Source organism: Parasteatoda tepidariorum, chromosome 8, assembly GCF_982258835.1.
Source record: "Parasteatoda tepidariorum strain Cologne lab strain chromosome 8, Ptep-v5.0, whole genome shotgun sequence".
Classification (NCBI taxonomy): Eukaryota; Metazoa; Arthropoda; class Arachnida; order Araneae; family Theridiidae; genus Parasteatoda; species Parasteatoda tepidariorum.
In genome coordinates this window covers 70,717,159-70,725,466 of record NC_141762.1, presented here as the reverse complement: position 1 = coordinate 70,725,466, position 8,308 = coordinate 70,717,159, and positions in this window count along the sequence as shown.

The window sequence follows — 8,308 nt, the reverse complement described above, 5'->3', positions numbered from 1 at the left end:
GAGCAACTGGGCAATACAGGTAACAGGTAAAACGCGAGTTATTCTGAAAATTTGCATTAATAATTGTAAATTTGGGAAAAATTAAATGATACAATAAATCATCCTAACCTAAAAAAGGATGACTAGAATCTTAATTTATGGTAATAATAATTTGAAAGAAATATGGATGTGGAAAGAGACATTTTTTTCCCCTTACCTTGCTCACTCACTTGATATTTTAATTTTCACTACTTTGCTGCCAACTCGAAAACTGACTTTGACACAATAACATACATTTGCATTAGTGTTAACTGAATTTTACAATATTTTTATGGAAAGGACAATTTTTATTTGTTTACTAAAATTATTTACTCAGCCTATTATCTCTCTAATAAAATTTTAAATTTTATCTTCCTTTCATACATACGCATTCGCCAGTTGGAGTTTGTATTTTTAATAATCTTCCTTTTTTAAAAGAATTTGTGAACGTTTACACTAGGAGCAAATTATTATAAAATTGCTTATTTAATTATTTGTTAATTAAATTGAACTAATTTTAACCTCCTAAAGTAATTTTTTAAACTCGTAGCAATTCGTAATTATTTTGCATAATATTTAGCTATAAGACTAATATAAGACTAATTTATAATTAAGGTCTGAACAACATTATAGCTACAAAAATTCAATTTTAATGATAATAATAAGAAAAAAAAGTTATAAATATTTAGTAGGTAAAATATCAATTAACTGACTTACTTAACACATTTGGTTAATCACGACACTCAAACAAAACGAAAAATAAAAGATCTCTCCTACACAATCGCGACCGCCATCTATCCGCAAGCGCAATCAATAATTCTAATCTTAGGGGCACATCTTTTGATTGCCAGATAGTACACTAACTTTGTGCAGTCATCTGTCCACTTAAGTCTATTATTAGTTAATTAAAAATTCAAATCAAATCTGACAATTAAAATATATAATAACATACATACAGCCTAATATTATTAAAAATTAAAATCTGGAGTTGCAATTAAAACACTAGAAGGCCTTGCTCTTTATTTTCCACTTTTAACAATCAAGTTTATTGCTTCCGTAGGTTACAAAGATTTAATAGTGTAAGATCATTTAGCAAGTCAACAAAAATTTACAGACAAATTTTTATTGATGCATAACAGAAATTTTATAGCTGCCAGCATCAGTCTTATGTTCACACTAATCTCCTCTCATTTGTTTTTTAACTTTACCCGCACTTGCGTAAAGAAAAGCATTTTTAATTGAATGTATTTTCTGTACTTAATGTTAAGTATTTCATTAGAAACTTCTACGCGATTGAAAACCAACTAGGGACAATTTCAATGAATCTAGTTACTGTTTGTGCCATAGCCTTCGTATAACATATTAAAAAAGTCGTATATTTAAAATATAATTTCACAATAACTATTTGAACAATGCCGTTCAAATTTTTTATTTTATCATGCAAAACTACAATGAATAAAAAATTTATGAAGTAAAATGTTGTCAAAAATCTTGCAATCTTCTTGCAATTCAAAGCATTTTCAACTACTATTAATTAAAAAAATAATTAATAATTTATTTCTATTTTTTTGCATGGGATTATCTTTGGATAAACGACTTTTATAGTTGTGAACAAAAAATTTTGGACAAACGTTTACATAAGTAGTCAGAGAAGTTATGAGATTAAATAAAATGGGTTTTTATACTTAAAAATCGTTCTTATTATTTTTTACAAAATGAAAAAAAGAAAAGAAAACTGAGAAGAAAAATATGAAAGTGACTTCTTCAGTGCTGCCATCTAAAAGCCTTTTATAACACTGAAAGAAATGCCTTCATTTTGATCGAAAAATTCTTGGCAAGGGAAAAATTATTTAAATTTTATTAAAGTAATGAAAACAATTCTGTTAGAAAGTTCAATACCAAAAACTGAACAAGAGAGAAAAATTAATTATATATATACTGACCTATAGGAAGGTCAATCATAATAAACAAATTCAAAGGTCCTATGAAAAACTGAATTCGTGGCTTTTGAGATTTAGCTTTTTTTACAGTATTTTTTTTCTTTTTTTTTCTTTTGTTGTTTAAAAATTATTTGGATAATAAAATAATAAGTATGAAAAATACAGGATGATAATAACTTATATATGAATTTTTAAAATAAATTCAAATGCATAAAAAATAAAATAGATAAAATTTAATAAAAATAATAATTTTTAATAATAATGTTTCACAATTTTATTGTTGTAAAATATTAACTTTAGAAGCACAGAAAAAAATAGTGTCTATATAGCTCAACTAATATATTTTTTTAATTTATTTAATTGGTATTCGTTCGTAAGAATTAAAGTTAAAATATAGTAATAGCAATAATTGAACTGTTTGAGTTTGGCGCTCATTGTGTGTTGTTGCACACAGCAACGAATGGGATGTTTTCATCTTGACAGATGACCCTCTAGTGCAGGGATGGCGAACCAATGGCACGCGTGCCATCTAGGGCACGCGACACAATATTTTGGGCACGCTACCGATCACGAAGTTCCGATATGAAGCATAATAACAATTAAATTAAAATTCACAAAAAACTGAACAATTAAGGCCAAAAAAGCAATTAATAACCATAAAAAACCAAGCTAACAATAAATAACTAGCAAACTAATTAACAGTTTTGCTTAAACTAACATCTTATAACTCTAATATAAGTTATTTGTCATCTAATCTGCAACAACAGAAGTCACACTGATGTTACTTTAAGTTGAATTACGCGTATAACTGAGACATTGCAAAATGTATTTTATTTTGTAATAAATAGTTTTGAGTTGATAGTATTTAGTATTATTACTTACGCTATAATCACAAAGTCAAAACTATTTGTCGGCACGTCTATGACAACATAAAAATTTTTTTTAGAAAAAATGGCACGTTGGTGCATAAAGGTTCGCCACCCCTGCTCTAGTGGCTTGAAAACAACTCCTACAATTACTGATATAGTACTCAAAGTACTGAAAATGATACTGAACTGAACCGGTAAGGATTCTGAGAGCACTGATTCGATTTCTTGGCAATGCCTTCCGTCTACACCTTTTTGTAGCTCCTCCCAATAGTAATTTTTTAACATTTGTTCTTAGCAATTTGTTAACAATATTTAAGTCAATTATAAATCAGTTCCTAAAAATTTTATAACTGCTTTTTTTTAATCTTAGTTTTAAATAAAATGTTAGTTTCTTTACTAAAATCGAAATAGCGTCATTAACGTTTTTTTTTTCAAAACAATAAAAACCTATTTATTGAAATTTAGTTTCCTTTAAATTTTATTCTGATGTTCTTGTTTATTTATTTAATATGTTATTCTTTACGTTACTGCATAATATTAATTTTAACGTTAATATTAAGAAATTTTAGTATTAATTATAACCTTAATAAATAATAGAAACTGTTAATTAATACCAATTATATTTTTATTTCATAACCCGCGTTCAAAGGCCGACTCAATTTTGAGTTTACGATTACCTATTTTCTACTACGTAGCCTTGTAATTTGGACCCGATCCAGAAGACAAGGGAACTCCTGTGTTAAGTATTGGGAGAAAATTGCCTTCGTGAAAGACTTTTTGACGGAATAATCTAATCATGATCCATCAACCACTGAGTGCATTTTACGTCAGCATTGTGGTTAGTGCGAGCCGGGAGAGGAATTCTTATAGCCCAGCTATCCCTGGGTTAGTGTTCGAACTCATGTCACCTCATTGGAAGGCGAGTGCTCTAACATCTGAGCCACCACGACTTACCTATTAATATTAAAGGATATAGAAATCATTCAATATTTGCATAGCAATCAATAAATTAATAATTACACTTAGATAGCTAAGAAATACAAAATGAATTTCGACGCAGGGTCAGTCAGCTTAAGTCTTCGAGTGTCTCATTCCTGAACTACTGAGAAAATATGTTTATGTTTAAGTCACGACTAGTGAAAGTTGAAGTTATTTTTCGAAAGATAGGAGCTAGGCTCGACAATCACGAGTTCTTTACAAGTTTATTATAAGTAAAGTTTCCGAGATAGCCAGGTTGGTGAAACGTTGGGTTCGTTTCCAAGAGGTCGTGAATTCAATCCCCACTGGCCAAAGACTCTCAGTGTACAAAATAGTGACTGGCGCACGTTAAATCTGTCCGAAGTCCTCCAAGTTCCCATAACAAATCAATACCTCTGGAATACCAATCGATTGTTCTGAAGTTCAGGTCAAAATTACGATCTACGAATTTATGAAAGGTGAATAAATATGTCTCCTCCTTGTCAAATAGATTGTTTTCCTTCGCTTTATATACCTTTTGTCGTTTGGACTGTGTAGTGGTCAGGGAACTGACCTCACGCCAGAAAGGTCATGGGTTCAAATTCCAGACTAGGCAAGAAAGTTCATTAATTCTCTGCACTATCAGTTCTTACTATGGGGGAGTCAATCAGGAAGAGGGGAGAAATGCCGTTTGTAGCGGGACCGCTGCACAAGTAATTTAAAATATATATTTAAAAAATTAAAACTCCTTTAATTCACTTCACTTTATTGCCTTTTAATCAGTGTATTGCCTTGTAATCAGTCGATTAATATTTTTTTGGCGACTAAATTGTGAGCATTTTCAAACCACTTTTTTCTAGACACACGCAACGATATTACATGAATGGAAACAAAATAAGAAGAATTCAACTGTAAAAAAAGGTTGCATTGTTTATCTGTTACGGTAATTGCAAAAGCAAGTTATTTGAAATTGCATTTACGTTAAAAATAATGCACATTCTTTAAATATATTATTTCCAGCTTGTGTTCTCTATTATGCGAAGCAGTTTTATTTATATATTTTTTATTCAAAGTTTAATTACGAATATTGCAGAAGTAAAACTTGTACGTTTATAGCTATTATCTGACAATTAATGGGTTATCACCAAAGCGTCTCATTCATTATGCATTTACACCCATAAAAATAGTGTTAAAAGAATGGAAAACCTATTTTTCTACTTAACATTCTTGCTTTTACAACGTAACTCTCTAAGCTAAAAACATAATGCTTCATACATTATTTATGAATGAAATCATTCTATTACACATGAAATCGAAACACAAGAAAAAGAGCAATATGTTTCAGTTTCATTTAAACAGGTAAAGTTTTTAATTTCACCTCAAGCCTCTTATCCCATTTTTCATTCCCTCTGTGAACTCTGGTGAGGTGTATATTATATAATTGTTAAAAAGTTAGAACATTTCGTAAAAAATTTTTATACCTTTATAAATAAAGAAAACCTACAAAAAAATCTTCATAAATAATAAGAAGTATGAGTTTTTTAACAACTGTCACTAAAAAATTAAAGATGCCTGACATATTTCTAGAGATGTTGTGCTTATATGGTATTAAAAATACCAATCACAAAATAGAATCCAAATACCAGATATTTTTGAGACTTACGTTTTTTGCTACAATAATATTTTCTCAAGTTCTTTTCATGATGAACTTATTTAAAGACTTAAATGTATATTGTGAATATGCATTTTGTCGAAAATGGTATATATATAATATACTGTGGCGAACTTTTTCCCTTGGGAGCTGGATCAGCCTATATGCTAAACGAATTGAAATTGGAAATGCACTGCTAAGATTTAAAACTATGGAACGATTCCTTAAAATCAAAGTATATAAATCAAGGAAAATAATCAATGTTGTCTTCATTTTACATCTTTTGCCCATAGTTTTTTTCACTTATTTATATATACATAATTATACTGATGCGAAATTAGCAGATATATGCTTTTTGGAAGTGACGCTTGGTAAACAGTTTGAAGTGAGGAACGAAATAAAGATAGCAGTTTGCTCCTGGTATTTCATTTCTTTGAGATTCATTAATACCGTTAAGACAACCTTGATAAGTTTAGTTTTCATTTTCTGGGATCATATATTGACCCAAAGTATAAAAGAATGTGGTAAAAATGTTTCACTCGTTAGTCGTTTTGACGCTACAAATGCTGTGAATAGTTTTGTTCGACAATACAGTCAAGTGCATCGACTTTACATCGAGATGGATTCCAGCATGTCCCTACCCCTCTTCTGGATACTGGGATGTCATTTCTCGGTTATTTTTGGAAACTTCGCAAACATTCTCTTCTTCACCGTATTCTCTAGTGGTGCTTCAGATATTATTGATAATTTTTATACTTACGCAACACATAGTCTTTTGTTTTTTCTGATTCTATTCTTTGCATCGAATGTTAATGAACAGGATCAAATTATGAGGCAAGAAGTTGAAAATTATGCTTACATTTTGATTGCATCGAATGACTATCATAAGCTGGGGAAAAAGCTGAAGAATTTTCTTATCTCAAAGGATAGCATACTTTTAAGTGTCTGGGGATCATTCAGCTTTACTAAGAGTGTACTGATTTCTTCAGTTGGCGTTATAGTATCGTATAACCTTCTCATTCTACAATTTACTTAGCTTTCTTCATCTACATCCTCTATTTTTTTTATATAAATAATTATTGCAAGGAAATTATCAAAGACATTTAAGAGAAACATTGTGATGTAACAGAGAGCCTTTTTTTACGTTTACGTTACGTAAATAGTAATGCTAATTTCATTTCCCATTTTTTAATGATACTGCGCTTGCTCTGTAGCATATTGCGTTTCGCAAATAGCGTAGGCACCTTAATTTTAGAGTAATTACTAAACAATAAGGACCAAAAACCGGAAAGGTTGTTGTATTATTAACAAAGTATTTCTCCTGGGAAGTAACTTCAGATCCTTATGAAGATCCGGAGCGTAGGAAGAATGTACATAAAAATGTAGTCAATGCTAATAAAAAGAAACCAAACGCATTGCTAAAGATGCATTTTAAGACATACGTTACGTTTTACGTTAATTTTTGCAAAGCTGGAATAGCGTTACCGTTAACGTAACACAGTCAAAAGCTCTTTTATGTCCACGTCCAATCACGTTAGCTTAATGAGAAGAACATTTTAACTTGCCAAGTCAGTCGTTAAATCATTAAATTACGATATAACAGCTATCTTTAAGCCTAGTTAAATGCAATCTTTGACAAAAAAATATTAGAATATATAAACTTAAGATATTTTTGTTAAATACGAATTCGAATTATAGGTTCTAATCCGAATAAACAAGATGCTTCAACAGTATTCGAAGACATAGTTTTGCGAGGAAATTCTCCATTCTTATGATACTTCCTACCTCCCTTCTTGTTTTGAAAATGGAATTTCTACCCACCATTTATATTTCACTGGCAAAATGAAATCTTAAGGTCATGGCAAATGTCTCCGTCATCTTGCAATGGGCCAAATTAGTTGGAAAAAAGCTGAAACTTTTTTCTTATAAGCCAGATATTTTAAACTAATCAATTTATATAAAGCTGATTAGAAAATATGAGAAGAATTACACAGTGAAGCAAATTTTTTGTTGGTTTATTGCAATAAACTATTCATAAAACAATTTTTATAAGCCTTCATTAAACTACATAATATAAATCGTGCTTATAGAGAGATGAGAGTAATATATTCTTATTAGTATGAAGCTTATAATATGAATGGAAGAAGCATAAAAACTGCTAATCTTACTATCAAGTATAAGGCACTAATCACATTACATAGCCTAATGATGGTGATTATTTTCAGAAAGCCCAATAATTCAACTAGCCTATGTCCACATAATTTTAGTGATGACTTAGCTATTTCCTTATTTTACGGGTATAGAGCTAAAGCTACACAAAATTGTTCCTCAGGTTATGCATAAATTTATGACGAATGCGTTAGCTAGCCTTGAGCTAAAGAAATGAGGCACTAACTAATGACTATCAATTCTTAAATTAAGACAAATAATTGCTTTTGAATTTAAAGTCTATTTTTAAGGGTTTTGGTGTTGACAAGCTGTTTTCAACATGTGAGAAATGGTCTTTCATAATGTCGCTCTATAACATTTAAAAGAAAATTATCTAAAACAGCTTCTTTCTATTGTTAGAGCACTCTTATAGGAGAGAAAAATCATATGATCCAATCCTCAGTTGGGCGAGCACTTTCGAAAATCTTTGGCTGTCATCAACATAAAATAATTTAAGGTATTAACGAAATTTACCTGTAAATTATTTATGTAGTCTCTTTTATTGATATTTCTTGTTTGTTCAATTTTGATTACAAATTAAAGAATTTTTTCATTTATCAATTTATTGTTGTAAACTGTTGAAGGTATTATTCATCATAACGTTTATTATAAACTCATTTTATCATGTTAAACTTTTTTAAATTTTTTTTTTTCAAATTGACAGT